General features: G+C 42.4%; 1 long non-coding RNA gene across 1 annotated transcript; it reads right to left on the reverse strand.

Moving 5' to 3' along the window:
• Positions 1 to 17,180: 17,180 nt before the first annotated feature.
• Positions 17,181 to 23,740, reverse strand: LOC118689626 (uncharacterized). Its single transcript, XR_004980659.1, has 5 exons — positions 23,434 to 23,740; positions 22,847 to 22,932; positions 20,921 to 21,134; positions 20,004 to 20,106; positions 17,181 to 17,347 (listed from the first exon to the last, which is right to left on the reverse strand). It is a non-coding gene; the product is annotated as an uncharacterized LOC118689626 (long non-coding RNA).
• Between the last annotated feature and the right edge of the window lie 1,318 nt (positions 23,741 to 25,058).

Here is a 25,058-nt window from a genome sequence, read left to right on the forward strand (position 1 = left end):
GACTTACAAGCTTTACTGCAATACAGAAAAACAATATTTACAAACAACAGAACTTCATTGTGTACTTATTACTAACATACCTTAATCAATTTCTTTCCTCACTACTAAAAGCATTTAATCATTGCACATTCTCTAGCTCTACTGTTCTGCTCCCTACAACTGTACAGGGCTCCTACGTCAGCAGTGAGGTATCAGTTCTCAGAAATAAAGGGTCAACTCTTTTAAGACCAAATTCAAAGTGACTGATATATTCCTGAGTTAGCAGGAAAGGAATTTCATTGTTTGCTGAATTCATGGTGACAAAGAGAGGAACCACCAGGGAACTGTTGAAGGTTGCCTCTAACAGAATTCACAAAGTGATCTGCAATGATGCCTGAACATACACATGTTTGGAGAGAACGTAATGTATGTGTATAACCTTCTAGGCACTAGAAGTTAGATGAATCTTGGAGTAATGCAAGAGTTTTAAACCTCACCAAGCTTTAAAAAATAGACTAAATCTGAAATCAGTTTGTTTCAAAGTTAAACCACCAGTGTCATCAGCTCAGATTTTGTGGGGGCTTAGCCCCAGAAGCAGAAAGATCCATCAGTCCACAGATTCATTTCCCAGGAGATTGGTGGAAAATGGCTTTGTTGGCTCATTTAAAATTAGCTTGGGTACAGCAGTTATGAATATACTGTGCAGAAAATTGTGCACTGAATTATAAGCAAATAGGTTGCTATGATTTGATGCTATTTTAATAGCTGGTGATTAACCAAATGAATGCTATTTGGTCGGCCTGATTTGCCAAATGGTTCCTCTCTTCTACCATCCAGCCAGCTGTAAAGTAGTGCCCCATACAACCAGGCACTATTACCATATTAAGCTCTAATAAAATATTTTTTAGAGGAATAGTAGCAATACTGTGGGGTATATACCTATCAATTTCAGCACTGATCTTCTTTAGCCAGCTGGGGGAAGAGCATTTTCTAGCAAGCTGTACTCAGGGTTTGCCTTTAATGTGAAGTTAAGATCCTTAAGGTCTTCTTCAAAAACACGGAGATATTTCAACTGGATACGTGGGTAATGTTCCTCATTCGCCCCAAAAGCACCTGCTGAGACAAACCCACATTAATATGCCTCTAGTGTGGACAAACCTCTTCTGTGCCACAGTTATCAAGAATGTGCCATCTGACAAAGCCAAGAGCTTGCCCATACTCCCATAGCATCTTGGTTTTCTGTGCAGTGGTTTTCAGCTGGAGGACTGCTGAGTGTTTGGGGGTTTGTATTATTAAATTACCTGAAACTGAGCACCTACAAAGGACAATGCACTGCTAGTGTTTAGCTGAAGTAAAATTGGAATTTCTGGATTCTTGTCCAGTCCAAAAGAGGTTTATTTTGTGTCCACCATCAGTGTAGATCCTTTCCCAGACACCTCCATACTTGCTGCAGTGGTGGCCCTGAGAGGTTCATCCTTGCTCTCCAGTGGAGTTTGCTCCAAGGTGAAGGATGTGAGAGCTTTCAGGTCTCAGAGCAGCTGGGGTAAATGAACTTAGCAAAGATGCTGCTGCCCAGCCCAGCAATAAAACTTCTGCATTTCCACAACAGCAGCTACAGCAGAGCTCATCCTGCCTTGTATTAACAAACTGGGGAGGTGCATTACTGAATCCACTTGATAATTTTATGGCTAAATCTTGTTTTATCTATATTACTTGGACTTCTGCCTTTTTGTTATTTTTTTAACATGGGTTATTTTTATGAGAGAACAGTAATTGGCACCTCAGTGCTGACAGAAGTATGTCTCAGGTGTACAGGGCCAATGCCTCGTTGTGTCCCCTCAGGGTGCATTAATTAGCACTGCTGCACTGGCTCCTGTCGCTGCCCAGTTCTAGCTAATGCCAGAGGTTAAACTGTCCCCTGCCTGTGTCACCAATTTAGACTCAGAATAGCTCTTCATATGCACAATGCACATTAGTATTGCTCTAATCAGGGTGCTGATACTGAACAAATGAATTTCTGAGTGATATTTCAAAGGTTTTGTCTTTGCTCCAGCATTAGTTTTCTTTTACTTTACTATTTTTTAACTAGTCATTTACTCCTTACTACACGTCTACAAAAAAAACTCCCAAAAAACTAACATTTAATGCAAAAATTTCTACTTCCTTGAAAAATGAATTTTATAAGAAAGGATGTTTAAAATAGTTTCTTAATCAGTAATTTTTATATTTGCTGTTAAATTTGTCCAAGTCCTTTAAAAATTACTCAGACCCTGTGTAAATAATGCCTTAGCATGTATATTGTTCTGTACAGACAGCTGGGCAACTTCTTGTGTACCTTAAAAAAAAGTCCAGGTTAAAATGCTTTGCTGAATTTCACAAAAGAGGAGAGTAACTTTTGTCCCTTTTCCATGAAAGATTAAATGGGGTCATGGAAGGTTTAACGTTGATGTTATCAGAGGACAACCCAAGTTGTAGTTTCTTCCAGTTTTTGAGACGGAATGGCAGAAGCAGTGGTCAATACCACCTTCTTCTGCTTCTGCAGCCAGACAGTGTTTCCTGCTCCCGCAGACAAGCCCCGTTCCTGCCTTATCAGAGAAATTTGCATTTCATTTCTCTGTTACACGAGATGCTGCATTGTGTGGCTGCACAGAGAGGGGCTTTGTCTCCTCACCAAAGGCAGGGAAATAACCAGCTATTGAAGCTGGAAAGGGAAGGAGTAACGTGACGAAATGCCACGTTGCTGGAATGCTTCTGCTCAGGAGCGTGCTGGCACAGATGGAGCAGAGCCTTGTCACCAGTGACCTTGTTCGCTCTTCCGCACCAGTTGCATTTTTCAAGTTCCTTATTCCTACTGCAGCTCTGGACCTTCCCTTCTCTGTGGTATTGCAACTTGCCAGCACTCATCTCTGAAAGGGAAGCCTTGAGCAAATCATTTAAAAGGAAACAAAACGTATCACAGAGGGAAATGGTAGCATGTTGATGTGCCAAATCAAGGTATCTCTGTGTTGTGGCAGTGTGATTGTATCACCTGCCCTGCAAAGACTGGCAATTTCACCTGTCTCATAATTGCAGACAGGTGCTCCAGTGCTACCAAGCCACCATATTGAATCACCTGGTCCTCTCCAGCAATAAAATCTGTCATTCATAACAGGATTTTCTAAATGTTATCTTTTTAAGAAATTGGGATTAGTTAACTATTTCATAATTTTTGAATCATTAACTACAGTAAGCCCAAATCCAAATGACAAAACAGATCATGACATACAGACCATTGGGAGTTTATTGACATCTCCCAAAACCTCAAACACAGCAGCTAAGGGAGCTGCTTGGACCTGCACTGGCAGAGGAGACACAGTGAATGAGCTGACCAAGGTGTATGTATTTTCTGCTCATTAGCCTGTACTGATGCTTACACTGCCTCAACATTATCTGTGCTGACATTTGCAACCTCACCTGACTCACACCACTGCAACACTTAGTGCTTGCACTGATAAATCCTTTTGGTCCATTTCTATTCTCCTGTACATCCTCTCCCTCCTATTCCATCGTGCTTGGTGTCTGTGATCTGTGTTTGGCACTGACAGCAAGCCTGGATGATATTTCTTCCCGTTGGGTTGCAGCAGGGGAAGGGTGAGATGCCTTCACAGAGGGGTTTGTGACAAGTCCTCAGTTATGAGCACACCAGCAGAGGAAGGGGCTGCAGCCCGTGACCCCATCAGCTCTGGCACGCTCCAGTGCTACTGAGCCACCATTCATAATCACCTGTGCTCACCAGAGCACTTCCAGGGCTGCCCTACATCCCTGTGCTGTGCCTCACCTCTGGCAGGTAGCAATGAATACAAATAGCTCTGAATACACGGACTGAGCAGCCTTGCAGCAGGAGAGCATCTGCATGAGGAGCTCAGCACTCGGCCCCCTGCGCCCTGCCCAGCGAGGCAGGAGACACAACATGTCACACCAAGTCCCCAGTATGCCTCATTTTTCTCCAAGAGCCGTCTTTAAAAGTCAGATTAAAAAGCATCAAGACAGGAGAATTATTCTCTAACATCAAGCCCTTTCTTAACCAGGTAAACTACTTCAGCCTGCAGCATAATCAGAGGCCGTGGGATCACACAAATTGTAATTAACTTGCTGAAGTAGGTCAGGACTGTGTATTTTGCAGTGCAGGGGTACTCTGGCTTTAATGATTTCAAATATTTTGAGAAGCAAACTGAAAACACTTAGTCAAATTAAGTGTTTTCTTTAAGCTGTCAGCATTGCGAGCACTGCCAAGATGAACAGGATAAATTGGATTAGATGCAGTCTATATGCTTCGAATCCTAATGGCAAGGGATCCAAAATGTAAAGTAGTGCACAAAGGCAAAGCAAATATTACATTATTGTCTGTAAAGCAGAGATCTCAGTTTACTGATTAACCAGATAGTTTGAAAATAGCATGACTCATCTCCAGAGGAGCTGAGGGTTGCTGCTGGCTCCCATGCAACCCAGCTTGTGACAGTGTGACAGTCTCTGCCTGCTAAATGATGGATCTTACAACAGGACCAACAGCACGATTTGGTTCTACCCAGGGTAAATCCTGTCACTGCAGTCTGGTCTGAAACAATTCAGGCTTAAACTCAAGCTTAAAAAATTACATGCAGGTAGTAATTTAGGTTAAATTTGAAGGTGAAATCTTGTTACACAAGGTGCCCTCAGGAATCTTGATCTATTGGTTATCAACAGGCAGGGATGCAGCATTCAAGTTACAAATTGGGAGAGCAGTAGGAAGTGTTAGAGGTGGATGAAGACCTTCCTAAAAAGAGAAATCAGCCACTGCACTCATCCCTTTGTCAGAGACAGTGTAGAGGTGTCTGCACAGGACGTGCCTGAGGGAGGAGCAGAGAGCACCAGCCCAGAAATCATCCTCAGGTGAACACACAAACTGATTTGAGAGCTGGAAACAGAAACTAATGCCTTCTGGGGGGTTCATTCCTGTGGGAGGGATAATCCCAGCGAAGGAAAGGGAGCACCCAGAGCTCAGAGCTGCTCAGAATACTTTACTGGATGGAAACCATCCTTTAATTGCTGGCCTGAATTTTCTCATGGTGGTTTCAATCTGTTTGGGGTTTTTGCCAGTATTCCCTATTAGTGTAGATAATTTAGGTTTTATTTAGCCCCTATGTTTATTCCCTCAAGATACTCAGGGGTAACTTATCTCCATCTCAGCTTTGTTTTGCTGAGCTCAACCAGCCAAACTCCTGATCATCTCTGAGGATAGACCCTCCATTCTTCTGATGATGCTGTTATTTCATCTCTGTTCTTGGTTTGGTTTGATTTTGTCTTTCTGGATATTCTTGCATGTTTTTTTACAATGAGGGTGGTGAGACCCTGGCACAGGGTGCCCAGAGAAGCTGCCCCAGCTCTGGAAATGTTCAAGGCCAGGTTAGATGGGGCTCTGGGCCACCTGGGCTAGTGGAAGGTGTCCCTGCTCATTGCAGGGATGTTGATGACCTTTAAACCCAAACTGTTCTGTGACTCTATGTCCACATGTCTGCCCAGTACTCTGCAACAGGTAGGACTTAATTAATACTAAATGGAAATTCATGATTGATTGGAGATATGAGCACTAAGATACTCAGAGTTAAGGCTAAAGGGTCTCCAGGTTGCCTTGCTTAATCCATTCCTCATCCAACAGCTCCTAAAATAAAGCAGAAAAAACCTGGCCAATATCTTGGAAGATGAGTCTATGGCAAAATCAGGAATAAATTCCAAATAAGCCATTTACTTCAGCCATATGAACACAAATATCAAACAAGAGTATCTAAAACATCAACAAATTATGATAAGTAGCTAAAACACAGAAGTTGTCATCACCATGTCTGGACAGAATTTTGACAAGTCCTCAGATAAATCTTCTCCATCTCCCTTTTCCACGGTATGTTGGTATTTTGAACAGAAATTCTCAAGTCAAAAGACATACATCAATTTTTAGTTCTAGCAAAAAAAAAAAAAAAAAAAAAACCAACCAAACTAGACATACAAAGCAGATGCTTTTCACTAAAGCTTTTTTACATTAAAGTCTATTCTCTTATCACAAAGTTGGTTAAAAAATTTTCTGAACAGCTCTAAACAGTAGCAGTAAAAATGGTTCCCAGTGGAGATAGACTACAGGTGCGTGTTACATCTGTTCATCTGACAGTGTACAAATCCTTTAAAAATCATAAAAATCTTTTGTTTAGTTAGAGAGGGCCACCAAGTATTAGAGAGGATCAGCTTCAGAGTTCAGCTGTAAAAATGTACTGTAGTAAAATAAGAAATACCAGTTATGTAAGGAAAGGTGTTTGCATGTAGGATTCAATCCTATAACTAACTCAACAGGTCTCAGTGCTGTACCAAAGTGACTTTTTGTCATGTCCCAAATCAACTCCACCTCCAAAAAAAATTAATAAAACTTGCTCTAAAAAAGAAAAGGGATCTCATGGGATAGATTTTAGAGGATCCAAAGGGGAAAGACCCAGCTTCCAGAAATGCTCACTGCAGCAGATCTCAAGGTAGATTTATGTTATTCAACAGCAATTAGAAGGCAATCCAATTATAGAAGACCTGGCAATAGGAGGAGTATTCAGAAGGAAATACAACACTGGCAGTGATTAAAAAGTCCACTCTGCCTACAAGATGAGCAACTTCTTCTGGGAGAAAGAGCAAACCAGCAAGGAAAATGTTTTCTTGTCTCAGAAGATGACACCACTGGAGGTGGGGGGGGGGGGGGTTGGTGGAGAAGGAGAGAAGCAGAAGTTGAACTTGAAAAAAGATTGATATGTTGAAGTAGAGCTCTTGTCTATGCCAGTGACTTGAGCAATGATCTAAGTTTGATAATAAATTTGGTATCTGTGCTACAGCTGAGTAGTTGCTGTGATAGAGAACTGAATGATCAAAGGTCTGTGCATGGAGACATCTCCTAATACATCTCCAAAGACGTCTCCAGAATGCCAACAAACAAGGTGTTCCTTTTTTTCCTCCTTTGTATAATGAATGCATTTTACAAGATGATTCTCTTTTAATGATCTTGCATTTCTCCAAGCATGCATGAGAAGAGGAGCAGGGAGAAACTGTGTCATGTTCCCCTGTGTGTTTTATTGTGAAGTAAAGCCAGGAAAGTTGCAGAGCAAAGAATTTCCCAGAAAAATATAATATTTAAATAGTGGGACCACTTAAGAACAACAATTGGGCCACCTGAGTTGAAAGAAGAACTTATTCTAGGTAATTCAGTGCAGCAGAAGGCTCTAGAGTGTAGCACCAGAAATGTAAATGGTTTGAAATCCCTCCCAAAACAGACTATTTAGTATTTATTTAGAACATTTGTGCCATAAGTGGTGGCCTTATGTCATTGCACAGTTGTGTGTGCAAGCCCAGCAAAACCAAGGTGAGAAAATGCAACCACCTGACTCCCAGACAGGAGCACTTCTGCAATACAAACTCATGAGTTAAAAGTCTCAGACTAAAAGAATTCTTATTATGTTTTTAAATTACAGTGAGACTACTCAATGCTGTGTTTGTAGTAATGATCAAGGAAGAAACAGGATTAACATTTAAAAAGGCAGCTTGTATTCTGATTTTCCATTCTAAATGGGTGCCAAAAGTCATAACTGAAATTAAGACAATATTTCATTGAACTTGCTTTAATAAATTTTTAAAAATAGTATTAAAGCAGTAACTTTAGGCTAAACTTTTATAGAAAGATCAGTTATTTAATAGGATGATGTGACCCAAAATACTGGTCTTTGAAGGGATAAAAATCAGCTTTTGACAACCATAGCTGCTTCTGCAGCTGCAGGGAGAACATTTTCTTCATGTCAATTTATATTTCATTTCCTTCAGCTCAATAGCTGATTCATTCAAGTTCAGACACTGATGAGGAGTTGAGACACAGGAATGTTTATTTTCTCTCTTGCAAATGATGAGAGCAGACCAGCACTAAAGCACGATCCACTACATCTAAATCCTCCAGGGAGAAATGGTGGAAAAAACATCAGATTGATTAACTCAGGACATTTTTCCTTTCTTAATAATTTATCAAGTTTTGAAAAACAAGATATTTACCTTTATTTTCTGATACATTTAGGAAACTTCACACAGTTTGAGCTAGCAAATAAAATGCCTTCATAAAACATGTGTTTGTGATTTTCCTTGAATTACAATTTTCATCCAAAGCACTCTGTAATGAATCACAAATTAAAAACATCATCACTTTAACTGGAAAGACCAAGCAGCAAATCCTGAGATGATGCAGGGCAGACAGGGACATATAGAAGTCCTGATGACAATGGGAAAGGAACAGAGGCTCTCCATCTTTCACAGGTACCAGTGATTTAAATTGCAACCCTTTGCTCAATGCTCTTGGGTTTAACTGGGGTTTGAGTATTTTGGAGCAAAATATGAGATGATTTATTAAAGGGAATATTTTCTCTCCCGTATCTTTTCTACAGACCTGGAGAGCTTCTTAATATGTTTTAAGTTCTATTATTATGTGTAAATGCAGTTGCTTACCCACCTGTTTCTCACAAACGGGTACCAAATGTGCTGTCCTGCTGGTGAAAACTGAGACTGAACCTTTCCCAAGCAACACAACTCTATGCTACAAATGCAGAACAAGTTTTAAAAGACACTATTTAAATCAAATCAGAGACACCTGAAAATTTAAGTAATTTTTGATTCAACTACTTCTCATAAGCAAGGAAGGAAAAAAAAACAACCAGAGAAGAATTCAAACATTGCCAGTAAGATGAAAAGTCCATCCTACCAGTTTGCACATGGAGAAATATCTCCAAATTGGAAAATGAAGGCATCAGGACTCATGTCCTTTGTGTCACCTCTCGCATTCGTCAGCTCCGTGCGACACCTTCAGCTTCCACTGCACGGAGCTCAGGGCGATCGTGGCTGATCCCCCTGCACTCACCCATCCCTGCCTGCGCTCACCCCATCCCTGCATGCACATCCCATCCCTGCATGCACACCCCATCCCTGCCTGCACACACAATCCCTGCCTGCACTCACCATCCCTGCCTGCACACACATCCCTGCATGCACACCCCATCCCTGCCTGCACACACAATCCCTGCCTGCACTCACCATCCCTGCCTGCACACACAATCCCTGCCTGCACTCCCATCCCTGCCTGCACACACCATCCCTGCATGCACATCCCATCCCTGCCTGCACACACAATCTCTGCCTGCACACCATCCCTGCCTGCACTCACCCATCCCTGCCTGCACACACCCATCCCTGCCTGCACACACCATCCCTGCCTGCACTCACCCATCCTGCACATCCATCCCTGCCTGCACACACCCATCCCTGCTGCACACACCCCATCCCTGCCTGCACTCACCCATCCCTGCATGCACATCCCATCCCTGCCTGCACACACCCATCCCTGCATGCACATCCCATCCCTGCCTGCACTCACCCATCCCTGCCTGCACACACCCATCCCTGCCTGCACACACCCCATCCCTGCCTGCACTCACCCATCCCTGCATGCACATCCCATCCCTGCCTGCACTCACCCATCCCTGCCTGCACACACCCATCCCTGCCTGCACTCACCCATCCCTGCCTGCACACACCCCATCCCTGCCTGCACTCACCCATCCCTGCCTGCACTCACCCAGCCCTGCCTGCACTCACCCATCCCTGCCTGCGCTCACCCCATCCCTGCATGCACATCCCATCCCATCCCTGCCTGCACTCACCCATCCCTGCCTGCACACACCATCCCTGCCTGCACTCACCCCATCCCTGCATGCACACACAATCCCTGCCTGCACTCACCCATCCCTGCCTGCACTCACCATCCCTGCCTGCACACACCCATCCCTGCCTGCACTCACCCCATCCCTGCCTGCACTCACCCATCCCTGCATGCACACACCCATCCCTGCCTGCACACACCCATCCCTGCCTGTACACACCATCCCTGCCTGCACTCACCCCATCCCTGCCTGCACACACCCATCCCTGCCTGCACACACCCATCCCTGCCTGCACTCACCCATCCCTGCCTGCACTCACCCATCCCTGCCTGCACTCACCCCATCCCTGCCTGCACACACCCATCCCTGCCTGCACACACCCATCCCTGCCTGCACACACCCATCCCTGCCTGTACTCACCCATCCCTGCCTGCACACCCCATCCCTGCCTGCACTCACCCCATCCCTGCCTGCACACACCCATCCCTGCCTGTACACACCATCCCTGCCTGCACTCACCCCATCCCTGCCTGCACACACCCCATCCCTGCCTGCACACCCCATCCCTGCCTGCACTCACCCATCCCTGCCTGCACACCCTGCTGCAGCTCTGGGCTCTCTGCTCACCCATGGAATAAGGAAGGGAAGGGAAGGGAAGGGAAGGGAAGGGAAGGGAAGGGAAGGGAAGGGAAGGGAAGGGAAGGGAAGGGAAGGGAAGGGAAGGGAAGGGAAGGGAAGGGAAGGGAAGGGAAGGGAAGGGAAGGGAAGGGAAGGGAAGGGAAGGGAAGGGAAGGGAAGGGAAGGGAAGGGAAGGGAAGGGAAGGGAAGGGAAGGGAAGGGAAGGGAAGGGAAGGGAAGGGAAGGTTTATTTCAAGGTATAAGTGAAAAGTAAACAGGGCTTGTTGCTATCTTTACAGTCTAGCAACAAGCTCCCTCCTCCCCAGAAGAGCAGTGTGGGACCTGAGTTACAAACCACTCATCTCGACTGGAGACACCATATTTAGAGCCATTTATACTCACAGCTTTATTTGATTACCATGGTCAATCGATCAGTACCTGTTTGTATCTCTGTGGAGTACAAAAGCCTGTCAGGAAGTAGACAGCACACTCATTTCACATCATTAAACACGCTCACCTGTGGTTTCTAGTCATGCTCAATTTTATTTTCAGTCATGTTGAATTTTATTACCCGATCTTTTTTTTTCTTATCAGCCAAGATGAAGATACTGTATTGTCAAGTGAGAGTCAATTTTCCAGAGAGAATTCCAGTTTTTCATTACATTTTAAGGATTCATGGATAGCTAAAAAACTAAATAGTTCAGCAAAAGACTGCAACATTTGAGCAAAGTATTTTGTGGGACTTAAAACTTAGGTGTTGAATGCTTATGTTGTTGTTTACAACAGTCCATCTGGTCAGTCCATGGTCATCATGGAACACCATGGCTGTGCACTCCCACCAGGGAAAGAAAACCTCATAAGGAAATCAGTGGAGTTACAGCCTTACCAAATGCCTGAACCCACAGAAAAGAATGTGAACATAAACCATCCACAAAAAAACATACACTAAAGAATAATGTTTCTGTTGTCACCAAAACCCTGTTTTATATTCCTGGTCTAAGATAGATTTTTTCAAGAGCTGGAATTGTGCCCTACCACACTCCCCATTCCCTGAGTTCCCAGGTGGCACACTGGAGCAGGGACCGCTTTGCAATCCTACAAATGATATCCTGGTTATAAATAGCATTAATTAAAGAATCAGAGTCATGGCATGCAACCAAGCATCACTGATTACTCTGGTCCTGCATGGTCTGCTCAGAGCAAAAACTCCCCTGAATAATCTAGACTTCAAATACAACCTCTCTGAAGAAGTGCATTTAAAAAATCTCAGCAAGCTGACAGGGTTTATGGGAATAACAGCAGACATTTCTCTGCATGCAGATAATTCCAAAAAGTCTGTACTTAAAGAAAATAATGAGGAATGGCATCCCCCCCCCTCCATTTTGCCTTCATTCTAACTCTCAATAGAGTTAGACTTAGACTGATGGTTCACTTCTATAAGTGGAGCTTTTCGAATTGCTGTGTTCTGCCCCAAATCCTGCAGGCAGCCATTCCTGTTGGCAGATTTCCAGCAGCCCCCATGAAGGGAAGGGTCTGGGCTTTACCACTGACTGGTCACCAGCTGAAGCTTGGGCCATATGAATGGGGGCCCCTCTGACAGCCTTATTTAACACAAATGATTTTTATTCTGCATGCCTGGGTAAGCCATGGGCACATGCCTGCAAGATCAAGGCTTCAGTCATTAATAATTTGGGCAATCGCTTCACCTAAAGCCACACTCTGTCTGCACAGAAATCTTTCCGGGAAGCTGGTAAAAAGATTGATGAAAATTAAACATCTACTTAGTGAAGCTGAAGTAACCAATATATGATTAATACTTTCCAATTATATTTTAGTACAGTACATTGCTGAGTTTGTTATTACCTGCACTCTTAACACTCCATCTGCAGTGTTAAATCCATCTGTTGCTGAAAATATGACTATATCTTCAAGGGTTTCTGAATCATCACGCTGGTACCTTTTAACATAATTATAATGAAAAGTGATATTCATTATCCAGCGGAAATTAGAAACCTATAAATATAGGGGAGGGGAGGGAGGGAAGAGCTGAGGTCCAGCATTGCCCACTATCTCAATTGATCATGTTGGCTTCTCTCACTTGAAGTATTGCTCTGGGCTCTGGATTTAGCACTGCCAGTCCCGCTGGTTTCACTGATGTTTTGTTAACACCTCTCATGGGGACCTGGTCTCTCAGTTTTATTCTGCCAGGTGGAGGTGGGCAAGAGAAGTGACTTCATGACTGGCATCCACATCAGGGTGTGGAGACAGCACAGACCAAAGGGTGTGTCCCATGGCCAAAGCTTCTGGTGGGGAGGGATGTCAAACCTTGGGAATTGCTCACTTGTCTAAGGAGGAATGGCTGTGCTGGACCCTTAGCACTGGGCTGTCACCTGCTGAAATGACAAGAGGAATGTTCTGGCCATTCCTACCTTTGAGAAGGATCTAAAGCAGAGGTTGCTATTTCTAAATACTCAGTTAAATTGTCAGAATAAATATATCATATTTTTGTGCATATATCTTAGATGTTAAAGAAACTCCCTCTTTAATACAGCAGCAGCTGGTTTAAATGTGCCTGCAGGTAACAGAAGGCAAAGCTTATGACGCAGTCTTCCCTGAACTCCCTCCACTTCCATCCTCGTCCTCTGCCCTGTTAGGATTTGTCCTCACAAAACCGCAACTCTCCTTTTTAAAACATTAAAAGAAAATGTGAATTTTCAGACACCATTACACAGTTATGGATAAGATATAAGCTTCACTTCCACCCAAATCCCACAGCAGAGGGTCCATTTTTGAAATTCTGGGTAGTAACCAACTATGGAGAATTTTACAGGAAGAACTCAAACTAACTTATTTTTAAAAGCCTGCAAACAAAACTCCTTCCACCTTGGCAAGTCCATGCAGATCAATGAAACTGGAGAGAGGAGGTTTATTAACTATAAAAACTTTCAGATCCTCATGGGAGGATGAAGCAGGGTTTTCCTTTGCTGCATCCAGGGGGGACCATTTCACCAGTGCACCTTCCCACAGTTTGGGCCTGGAAGGGGTTCTCTGGTGCTCAGCAGGTGTGCCTATGCTGTTGGAGTAATCCTGTCACTTGGTGTGAGAGATGGACAAAACTTACAAGGAAAACAAGGGTACCTCTCTACCTAAGACTGTTGAGTTAGAAGTGAAGCTGCTGTGCCTTCTCAGCAAGAGAGGACAGAGATGCTTTCCTCTGTGCCATCAGAAACAGGGGATAAGTGGGGTATTACCCCACTGTGGTGGTTTTTGAGGCTCGTGGATTTCTGAAATCAAAATCAATCTTTCTCCTATCTGAAAGAAATCGACAGGGTTAATAGCTAGAGGCACACTGCTAAATGTGATTTTGAGAAAAACAAGAATAAGACAACGCAATATTTCTACAGAAGAGAAAATGGGCTCGGAGTTTTAAAAATATCCTTCAGAAAAAAACATAGAAATTAAAACTACTGAGCTGACTGAAGAAGCTTCAGAATTGCTTTCCTCTCACCAAGCTTTTATTGCTATTCTTTGGAATATAATTGGTGATAATTTTCTACTTGGAGTCTGACACAAATCTTACAAGCTACTAAAGGTACTTGGAAAACAAAAGAATAGGTTGTTTTAGTTCTCCTCCTAAACAATTTGCTGTTGGAAACAATGAAGCCTCTTGAACGACTCCAAGACTTCAACTGCTTGTTTTAATTTCTCAAATAATCCTTTCCTTTGGTTGTATTTTCTTCACTGCAAGTAACTCTCGCTTCTTTTCTGCTTTCCCACTGTTCTGGGCAAATTGGTCTCAGGGCAGAGTTTAACCATTTAGCTGAAGAATATAGCCTTGAGCATTATAAGCTTTACACAGCACACTCAAAATTCACCCTCCACAAATATTCATTTAATACTGGCCAGAATTTTGCTGATCCCCTTAACCTACCTGGTATTTTAGTATTTGCTAGAACACTCAACAAAGAATACATGCACACATACAAACCCCAGATGGAATTATATTGATGCATAATTTGCATTTGTGGAGAAAATACTTGCCTGGCTCCTTTCAAGGAATGTAGGCACCTTGAATAAGCTTTATGTTCTGACTTTAGTGGGGGCTTGCTTACTCAATGGTACAATACAAATGCGTTCCAAAACTATAGGAAGAAGTAAGGCAATAAATGTGTGGAAGAATCTCCAGGGCTTATTATTCAGCAAAGGAATTGCCAAATCTGTATTTTTCAAGCCATGCCATTAAAAGATAGAAAGGTAGAAAACACTTAATTGAGTGAACTTTCCTGCCAGATGTGTCAAAGTGCTGGCAGGGAACAGAAACACCAGTAGTGGGTACTGCTCACCATTTTCATTTTTTATTGTGTGAAATCAGAGATGGGGTTTGACTGGTTTGGCACAGAAACTGCCAAGCTCTTACTCTGCAGAGATTCAGGAGTGAGCACAGCTCCTGCTGTTTGTCATGGGGAACCCAGGAGCTCGTGCAGGTCTTTGAAATACGAGGCTCATCCATTATCAAAAAAGAAAGTGACTCAGGTTACTGGAAAGCACTGGAGTCCTCACTGGACAGATTTCAGTGAAACACTAAGAAAATCGCTAATTTTGGTCCATTTTTGCAAGAATCATGGATGAATTCTCCAACCTCTGTATGTGGAATGTTGTTTTCTGCAGTGAGGCTGCACTCCGCAACACTCAGAAATAGGATTGAGAAGGTGATGCTAGGCTTCTGCCTTTTTTCTACTTTTGTGCTTATTTGTTGTATTTTAACTTAAAAATTTAGATTCCAATAAGCATAATTTGTTCTCATGCCTCTCCCAGCACCTTTTTATGAAAGCAGAGCTTTAAAAAAATGATAGTAATAATACTTGCAAATTATGTCAAAAGCTTTTCTTGTTTACCTGAAAGATGTCAGGTCTGAAACAGCAGGACTTGTTTTGTTTGGTTGGCTTTTAGGCTGCAAAAATTATCTTCTACACACTGTAAAAATTTGTAAAAGGGAAAAAGAAATGTTAGATCTTTTCCCTATCACCTTATAAAGTGTAATTCAGCTTGACAGTTTCGTATACACGGGAGAAGTGAGAGAAACAAAGCATTAACAGCACACACGAGTTGATTGTCTGGAGATTTGGTCTCTGGAGAGCAGAGCTGACGCCTTGTGATGGTGCAAGTTTCTTTGACAACAAGTTGTGTGTAGTTCCAGGCTCCCTCTGGCTCATGTAACACAAGGGAACAGTCTAAAAGATGGCTGAAAAATGTGGAAATCCAGACTGATCCTACTCTACTGGTACCAGCTCAGCTCTCAGCTCATCAGTTCATAAAAATTCTCTTTCAAGCATTGTTTTTTTTTCCAGTGTCTTGACATTTCTATTAATTTTCTGTATTTGCTAAAGTGTTGCAAGGAATGAATTGAAACAGCATACTTAAAGAAAAGAAAAGAAGAAAAATAAAATTTCAATTGGTCTTTTTGCTTTTGCTTTCACCTGTTTTAATACTGGTGGAAATCCAGAGCAAGTCTTGATTTTAATCAAGTCATTTGTGTAAAACAGAAGCATTGTGCTATTACAGACGAACAGATTCAACCTTCTCATTCCTGCACAATTTCCTATTATGCAATATTTCTCTGCATGGCTTTCAAATATTTTGAATGCTATGTCATTAAAAAAGAAAAAGCCATACTTACATGAGCATCAAAGATTAGGCAGCTCTTGACTATCAGATAAAATGAATTTAAGTGAGTCATGAAAAGACCTCTTCAAAATGGTGATGGTAGACAAGGCTGTAGAAAAGATTGCTTTGCAAGCATATTGACACAGGGATATCTTAAAAATACAAGGTCCATCACAGATCCTTTTAGGCAGTCGTCTGCTGTTTTTCTTTTCTCCTTTTACTCCTGTATTAATTCAAGCCACAGATAACCCCATCCATCACACCTGGGGACCAAGAGTAGTTATGCATTTTCAGCCATGTGGACAGCTCAGTCCTGCACTCCCAAACATTTGTCAATGAATCACAGAATCACTGCAGCTGGAAAAGGTGTTTAAGATCAAGTCCAACCATGAGCCCAGCACTGCCAAGCCCAGCACTACTCACTCCATCACAGAGCAGTACCAGGGGAGCTCCCCAGGTTGCAGCACCTACTTGGCCCATCTACAGTGGATTCCTTGATAACCTCCAGCACTCCTTGGCTCGGTTGCTTCAGTGAGAATATAATAATCACTTAATTAAACCCACAAATAAAACATCAATATAGGTATTTCAGGAAGAGCCATCCTCCCTTTAGCAAGCTTGAGGGTGACATTGCTCACCAGGTTGTCATCTGTTGGTGGGATGGCAATGGGACACCATTGCCTGAGGGAAGCCAGTGCCTAATGCTTTGCCTTCCATCAAATACTCTTAAAGCAGCCCAGTCCTTGGCTGTGTCTCTCTCATCGTGCTGGAAATAGGCAACTGCATCCTCAATGTTTTCAAACTCGAAGCTTTTGCCTCCTGTTATATAAATGCAGAAAGAAAGTTACCATGTGCTCTTTCTATCAACACAAATTACCAATAACATTTTCAAATTTAAGTAGATGAGACACACGTCTTCTGTTCCCTGTGTAAAGGCTGGATCCACTTAAAACCAACAGGAGCCTTTTCATTCACTTCAGTGAACTTTAGATCACGTTCCAAAGAAGTGACATGATTATTTTTTCACCCTCAAATATACATTGGGCTGTTCTTAGTAACAAGCCTGAACTCTGCAGACTCTCACTGCAGAAATTTCAAAAGATGTGAAAATCTTATGTTTCTTTCAGAAGAATTTTTATTAATTTTTCTGAGACACATGCAAAAAAGTCTAACTTTGCCCAGGCAGATTATGGGGGTAGGTTTAACAAGAAAAAGTGTGCTTATATTCTGTAGGTGTTGCATTGCATCCCATAGTTGAACTCAGATCTGACACAGCACCTCACACTATGATCCATCTGAGGACCTTCCTTCACCAGGAGCTGGACAGCACTCAAGTAATCATGGGCAGAAATCTGTAGAGGATCAAAGAATCACAGAATCATCAAGGCTGGAAAAGACTCCAAGGTCATCAAGTCCAACCATCATCCAAGTACCACCTTGTCAGCTAAACCATACCATGAATTGCTATGAATTGTCTCTTGTTTTTTGAACACTTCTGCTTTTAGATGGTGACCCCACCACTTCCCTGGGGAGCCTGTTCCAATGTTTAACCACTCTTTCAGTGAAGAAATTTTTGCAAATACCCAATCTAAACTCTCCTCTGGCACAACTGGAGCCCATTCCCTCTTGTCCTGTGTATCCTAGGGCACTACTCCCAGCCCAGCCCTATGACACAGGTGCATATAAAAACTGAAGGCTGATAAAAAGCATTTGCATTGCTCTTCACAAAGAGCCACACAGCAAAATCCAAGATGTCAAATCCTCTCTTGCATCCACTTTAAGTGATTCATTTGGGAAGGGAGGTTTTATAATGTTTATTTGCGCCTGGAGGAACTATCCTGTTAGCACACCAATAAATGTTGAGTGTAATACCACAACACTTTCCTATTTTTCAATACCAAGGGAATTCTCACAGTGTTGTGTCTGCAGCAGGCAAGGAAAAGCAACAGCTTTCCCCCCTGAGCCAGCCTGCCTGCCGTGTGCCAGGTCTGCATGAGCCCAGGGTCCTTCCAGAACAATATGTTAACCAGGAAATTGGAACTTTGGAGTAGAAACTTAATCCAAAATCAGAAAGAAACATGAAAATGTGTACAAACAGTTCTCCAACTGGTGTATTTAAAAACACACTTCTGTTTTTTTTCCTTTTTTTTTTTAGTTTTTCATTTCTGCATTTTTAATCCCCCTTACTGTGAGCAGGAAAAGGTGCAAGATTAGGGTAACAGTAAAAGAGAGGAAAATTTCCAAAAACTGATAGGCAGAAAAGAATTTAATTATTACCCTTCTTTCTCCACCCAAAACCTTCTCGAAGTACATTTCCAATTAGAATTTAAGCAGAGGGTATATATAATGACCAAAAATACACTTTAAAAAATACTGTTTTGTGTAGCACTACCTTTGGAGTACTCTTAGCAGAATAGATTTTATGTAAAACATTCATTCTCAGCAAAAGTTTGTAGGAGTAGCATGTGCACGTGAAATATCCACAGGATTTGTTTTATCCCAACACCAGAAAAATTGTCATTTTGTCACAGACTCACTGCCCAGCCACATTCTTTCAGACTATACAAGCAGGCTAAAAGACCTCAAGATCACAGTGCATCCTTCTGTTCTCACTCTGGGAGCTAAAATTCTCTTCACTTGTGAAAATGTTGCAAGATTTTTATTTTGCAAGTCATCAAAGAGCACGGAGTATCTTAAAATAAAAGCCACCAAAAAAAAGTCCAGAAAAGGTTCTGCACATACAAGAGTCTCCAGACTTGAATTTTCCATATCCTAAAATTTATTTGTGTGTCTAAATTCCTTTTTGCTTAGAGGAGCTAAATGCAAAAAGACTTGGAAGGATGGGCCTTTAAGTGAGAGCTGTAACCTCAGTGCTGCAACTGGACAGAGCAGTAACACAGCAGGGACAAATGGGAACAAGCCAGGCACACTGTCATTTACCTCCAGAAATTCCAGGCATTTCAACACTTAAAACCCTGTGACCTGTAAAATGTTTGTCTTATCTAACCCTCAGAAGCCTTTAGAGTTTCTCCTTCAGCAGTCAGAAGGTTTGGCTATTGCTCAGCAAACAAAAGTACATCTCATTTGCAGTGAGATAACTCCAACAAGCAGAATTAGTACTAACAGAGAAGAACCAAGTCCAAGGTATATTTTTGAAACACTCATCAGACTTCAAAGAGTCACAACTCCAGTGTCCCAAATGTACCTGCAGATGTATTAACATGCACACAAAAGCACTGTGAGCTCGCACAGTGAAGCAAGACCATATATAACCCTTCAACCCATGTTTCACCCAATGTTGGGAGCTTTGGCCTCCACACTTCCTTTGAAAAATGGGCTGCAACAGGAGAACTGCTCATGAGCACATTATCAGTTGCTTGAAACTCAGCCTAGCAAAACAAGCAAAACAAACACTCCCTGAAAGATTAATGCAGCATTTTCTGACTGGCAAGCTTGCTTTGGATGTAGTACAGCAGTGCTGACTGCAGACAGCCAGGCTCCATTACTTCATAGACCTGTCTCGCAGCAGGAGACACATCGGGTGGCAGGTACCAATTCTCAGATCACAGAGGTCCTGCCGAGTGAGGGATGTCATGGGCTGTGCACAGCCCTCCAAACGGGTGAGCCACCCCTGCAGCAGGGGGTTAGCAATGTGCAATGTTACTTTTTCCCTTTGCTGTTTCTGCATCTTCAGCATCTTGGGCCACGGCCATCAGTGTGCAAGGGTGAGCTGCTGAGCTTCTGAGATGAACATAGACGCAAAGGCAGCTTCACATTGTGTTTGTAATATCTCCCTTTAGCAGGACATAAGTCCAAACATTTTCTGTTTAAAAATAAGAAAGCCCAGTGAATCTCTGTACTCACATTAGCAAGGGCGAGGGAATTCCCAAAGGCAGGCGGGTGCACATGCGTGGGTGTGTGTATATATAGACATCAAGCAACTCCTTGGATGCATCAAAAAGTTACTGGGATAATGCTAGAGAATTAACAGTTAAACACAGCAATTACCTTCTAAGCTTTGCCTCAGACAGTCAATAATCTTGTCCCAGTTAATGCAGCTGGCAAAATTCCCATTTGAAAGGGCAGGATTCTCCAGCAGACTCTTGAACAACTGCACAAACAAAGGTGATACATAGGTTAGCATATATGCATTGAGCAATCCAGTCATGGATTTCCCAGATTTTAGCACTTGTTTTTTATTAGTTATGTCAGCTAAGTGTAGGAAGGCATGGCGTGGATGATAAGCCCTGGAAAACTTCAAAAGTCCAGTTTGTGTTCTTTAGTCTGGACAACTGGAATTCTGCATGGGAATGATGCATACACTCTCCACAGGGGGAAAAACCCATAGAGTTTTCAAATTCACAAAAGTGACTCTGTGAGTAATTGTGGCCATGGCTACTTCTGATCAAGTCCCAGACAAAAAGCCCCATTATCAAGCTACCCCTTGTTTACTTTTTATAAATAAAATTAATTCAATTCAGACAGGTAATCACAGGCATATTTTTAGCTAAAAATGGACAGGGATTTTGATAGACCACTACTTCCTTCCTTTATTATTTAGTCATGACAAGGCACTGACAAGACACTGACAAGATTCATGACAAGATCACAGAAAGTTATTAGGTGTCCAGGTACCAGAAAGCCACAACTTTATTTTCTTTCAAGATCCATTAAACTCTTCCACATCAGTTTTTCTTTTGTTTTACCACTATTGTTTAAACACACCTTCAAGATGCAAACCAAAGCTAGATGAGTTGCAAGCTAAGACAAATCCTTGTTAAAAATCTAGGCAACACTTCTACAACAAACTCTTTTAAGTCCAAAAATAAGCTTATCCCAACAGTGTTTGTATTCAAATCTTTCCTTCTAGTTGAATTTTTTTCAGGTATTCAGGTAGATGCCCCTTCTCCTAGCCACTACTTGACCTGAAGCAGGGAGCAGTGTCTCCAGAGCCATGCTCCATGCAGGCAGACTGTACAGGAAACGAAGGCTGGGATTCTTCTGCCTGCTCTGTCAGATGTGCCAAGCAATTCGTGGAATTCCAGAGGCATTTGCCCAACAGGAGGAACACTTGACTCCAGCTTCCTGGTCTGTATATGAGGAACAAGTATTTCTATGATAGTCTCCAGTTCAGCAGACCTGAAAGCAGAGGATTTATTACACACGAGATCAAGAAGCCTCTCCTTTGATCATTTATACAGTGAATGAAGGCATTCAGAGCCCAGCTCCAGCACAGTCTGAAATATTCCTGGACACAGCCAAGAACAATAACTAAGCATTGGTTGGAGAGCAGATCCTTTGCTGGGGGATATCACACAGCAACTTGGTTGTTTTTGGTGGGGAAACAACAGTTTACACAAGCTAAAAATGTAATCTTTTTGCACATGGAGTTCTTCTTTGTAAACCATGCTTTGATACACATCTGGAAGCCAGATAATAAACACTTCAGATGAATCATTGGAAGGTTTAGAGAGCTTTATTTGCTCTCTCAGACTTTCAGTTGAAGAGCAGAGGCCAGAAGTCAGCAATGATTACACCTCAGTAGCAACTAACCATTATAAATATCAAAGTTGCACTCATTTGGACAATTTCTGGGAGCTTTCTGTTCTGTTTCTGAAGAGCTCTCTTCAGACCTCTGCATCTTTTATTCTGTGGTACTTAGATACTTACACCCCATGCTTGAGGAGGGCTGGATAGCCCCCTGAGCCTTGAAACATCTAAAAAGAACTGCCAGAACATTTCTTTCTCCCGTAAATCAAACAGCTCCATGATGCCCACCGCAAGTTTTCCCCATTACTCAATCCCTTATTCAGCCATGGCCTGTTCCAGAACTGGAACAGCACCTGTGAGTTATTGTCACCTTGGAAAGAATCATTCACACAACCCAAGCAGTTGGGATTTTAAGGTGTAGGGAAGTCCCAGTCCGCTGGAGCTACCCAAGGAGATCAATATTTGTCAAGAAGTTTTCTTTGACACTTGGCAGAGGTGTAGTTCTGAAGTGATCTTCTCTTAAGAGTTACCAAAGCTCTTAATTAACAACTAAGATCTTTCAGAAGGACATAAAAAATGAGGTGGTGGACATCTTCCAGCAGGGATGAAAACTCTAGGTGACAAATCCAACCCTTCCAACAGCTTTGGAAAACCCTAGGTAGCAAAAAATGCAAGGACAGTAATCACTCCCAACTCAGTATTGAAACACAAAAGAGGGCACTCCCTTAAAATTTGAGTCACATTATCAAAACTGAGTTCCCACCTCTAAGTTCTCAGACTCACACTGTTTTATTCCAAAAACTGGTCAGGCATTGTCAGTATTCTTAACTTCTTAGGAGCAATCAAAATCCTTGTTAAAATAAATGGTACTAACAAACTAGTAAAGAGAAAAAACATCATTATTTTATCAGCCAAATCCAACAGTGTTGTCTCAGGAGGCACCTGAAATTTTGCTTACATAAGTACTGTAGGCTTGAGCTCATGCTAAGACAATCTCAACAACATTTTCAGCTTTAGTAGAATAACTTTCATGTTATAACTTCAGTCATTAAGACAGCAAAAATTTAAGATAGGAAATAAAGAGGAAAAAATTGTCTTTGCACAAGTTATTCTATGAAGGACTGGAATATTAATGTTATTGGGTACATGAAACCCTGTGCAACCATGGAAACCATGGCATTGGATCCATTCAGCCTCCAAAGCTGAGCTGGGGCCTATGGTTGCTATGAGAGGATATAGCACACACCTCTCAGCAGTTCTGCTAAGAAAGTTCTATTGTGTGTTTGTCTACACTTCATCTCAGCATAAAGCTATTTGTGGAACCGAGGTTAAGGAGAGGGTTCTGAAATCTGAAAACATACCTTACAGATTAATTTAGGAAATCAGTTGCTCTTTCACAACACTTTGGAGCTTATTTGTGACAATTTAACTGATATCTTCCCTTGTTCTGAAAAGATAAAAAAAGGATATAGTGAATTTGACTTGGAGAAGTTAGGGATTAATTTATATTCCAGGAGCATATACGTATCCTTTTCAAGCTTATCCTCAGCCCAGACATCCTACAGACAGCCTGCAGGAGTTGGTATAGAAACATGCTGCTGGCTTATGGGTTTTTTTAAATTTAATTGCAAAATTTTAAGGAAAAATATAAATGTTGATATTTTGAAACACAATAAACTCAAAACTGTAGCTATTATTTAATCAATTATCTTTTCTAATTGCAAGAGCAATTACACTAGGAACAATAACATGACAAATAAAACCATCTTCATGTACAATAATAAAGCCTAAAAATCAAACAGTAGTTTTCTAAAAGGTTTATGAACTTTCAATTCAGGGAATGATATCTGTAGCAGGGTGGGGTGGGAGAAAACTTTCCCTGTGAAAAGCATGGAACTCACCTAAATCAACAGCACACTTTTGTGTCATTTAAAACCACTTTTCCTACCTTGCAGGACCTGCTCCCTCTAGGAAGATTGAGCCGTAGCTTGGTCTCCGTAGCGTTCACCATCTGTCCCCTCTCCGAGCTGATGCCTCTGCTCCCCAAGATAAATTTTGCTGCTTCTACATATGCAGGATGCACCAGAAATACCAGAATATCCAACCTGAGAAAACTGAGCAGAACTTCGATCTTCTGAGTCCAGGTGCCTTCTTTAGTGTGGTTGAAGTGTTCAGCGGATGACAGTGCTCGTTCCTGGGAGTAGCAGCCAGGAGCAGCCTTTCTGCTCAAGAAAGGCTTGGAATTGCTTTCAGCTTTACCTCTGTCAGAAGGAGTTTTGATTCCTATTTCATTTTAAAGTCTATTAAAAAGCCGCCCAGTTTCCTCCGAGCTGTTGTGGGTGCATCTCGCTCGGTGTCACTCGGCAGCCTGGTGGCCATGGCTGAGCAGCTGGCAGGAGTTGCGGGTGTTGGATGGGTGGAGGTCAGTAGTTCACCTGAGGAGTGTTCAGCAGATGGAGATGGCTCCCCTGACACTCTGACAGGCTGGGGAACACCCTCCAGAGAAATACTCAACAATAACATTAGAGCAGGCAGAAACTGTTCACCTGAAGGTGTTCAAAACCATACGCTCAGCACCAAAAATGCTCATTTGGTTGTGGCAGTAACCAAAAATTACAGAACATTATAAATTCTTTACTTACATAGCAGATGACAGAGCGCTCTTCTTCTCTTGCTTTTGTTTAGTGGATCATTATTTTGGAAGACCCAACTCCAAGGGCAGTTTCCTGCTCTATGCAAGACTTGTGTCCTGCACAAGAAGCCAAAGTGGTTCAAATCTCCTTTGCACCAGAAAGGGCAAGGCTGGTTAACAGGGAGTGGTGCCACATCCATGGAGGATGTCACATCTCCTTGGGAAAATGTTCTCTAAAATTCCTCAGGGCCTCCTTTTCATGTATGATTTTCCAAATGTGATTGTAACACCTGCATCCTACTCCTGCATCACACTTTGCTCTTACCAAGCAAAATAGGTGCTTAAATGCTTTCATAAAAGTGCTTTTGGAAAAATCTATGTGAGAAATACCAGGCAAATGCTCAACTCCTGATTTACAAATAGTAGCAAATCCCTCAGCCTGAGCCTTTGCCATTGATTTACAAAATAAACATTCTTAGGAAGAGCAGAAGCTGTGAATGGGCTGGAGGCAGCAGGGAAGATGTCAGGGTTGGTGCCCTGGTTCAAACACCAGTACAGTCATGAACCACTGAAGGACCAAGGGCCCTGTTTTGGGCACATATCTCTGTTATCTCCAAGGATCCAGATTAAAGGGCTGCCAGGAATTATGAATCCAGACATCCACTAGTGGTTTATGAGATATCTTATGCACACGAGAACCCTCACTTTAAGCCAAGCACAGAAGCAGAGAGGTGTCTTGTGGATGGCAAGGAGCACCAAGGATCACTCTGCTCATTCAGGATCAGCCTTATTTCAGACACAGCTCCGAAGCTTCTGTTTGCAGCACGTTTGCAGCTATAACCTTAAAGTTTCAGAGTGTGAATTACCGTGGTGACATGATGAGGCAGAGAGAAATGGCACTGACCTGCAAGCTACTGTTTGGAAATGTGTTAACCCATTCC

The sequence above is a fragment of the Molothrus ater genome, chromosome 9, assembly GCF_012460135.2.
Source record: "Molothrus ater isolate BHLD 08-10-18 breed brown headed cowbird chromosome 9, BPBGC_Mater_1.1, whole genome shotgun sequence".
NCBI lineage: Eukaryota > Metazoa > Chordata > Aves > Passeriformes > Icteridae > Molothrus > Molothrus ater.